The sequence below is a fragment of the Formica exsecta genome, unplaced genomic scaffold, assembly GCF_003651465.1.
Source record: "Formica exsecta isolate Colony F162 unplaced genomic scaffold, ASM365146v1 scaffold49, whole genome shotgun sequence".
NCBI classification, from domain to species: Eukaryota; Metazoa; Arthropoda; class Insecta; order Hymenoptera; family Formicidae; genus Formica; species Formica exsecta.
Window position 1 is genome coordinate 222,231 of NW_021852138.1, and position 885 is coordinate 223,115.

Genomic DNA, 885 nt, shown 5'->3' on the forward strand with positions numbered 1-885 from the left:
ATTATATAATATATGATTAATATATGTTTATATACAATATATATTAATAATAAATAATCAATTTTGTTAATATATTTTATTGTAAAATGACATAGTTATCTATTTAGTTTTTTGCATATCTTATAAACACAAAAAAATAATACATGCTGTTCGCGTGTATGTAATATGGAATAACGTGAAAAATACAGATATTTAAATGAAATAATAAATATAAATACGAGCGCGCGCGCGTTCCTAGCGTAATGAGGGTGTCGACAGACCTAATCGGATCGAAACCTAGCTACCTTCCTTAGCCTTCCAATTACTCGCATTTAGTTGCATTTTTCCGCTCGAATGCTCTCTTTATGATACACTCGTACATTCGACCCACGCTTGGCTTTTAATTACTTAAAGCCACTTACGTGCAGAAACACGCACACCCGTGTACATCTGATCCCCATATACATACGTGCGCGTGAATTCGCATCGAGTTGCGCACGACACGCATACTGCACTCTCTATCGCAAAAGCCTGTTTATATATGATAAAAGGTAACGATTGATTAGGTACGTTTTGTCAATCGAATCGTCTGTTCTAATTTCACTTCTTGTTTTGTCATATACAGATATACATGTACATATACAGAGATACATATACAGGTAGAGCAAATTTAATTTGTCAATTTTGTCGAAATAATCATATATAAAAACGAATATTTATATATATATAATTATCATATGTGTATTATAACTTGAGAAATATTTTATATTCGATATTAATAATATAAAAACTTGGATATAAATATTTAAGAGTTAGTATAACTATATGTATCATTATTATTATTATTAGCATAATTGTTTTGTTTTTATTTTAATTGTATTATTATTTTATATTATTTTATATATA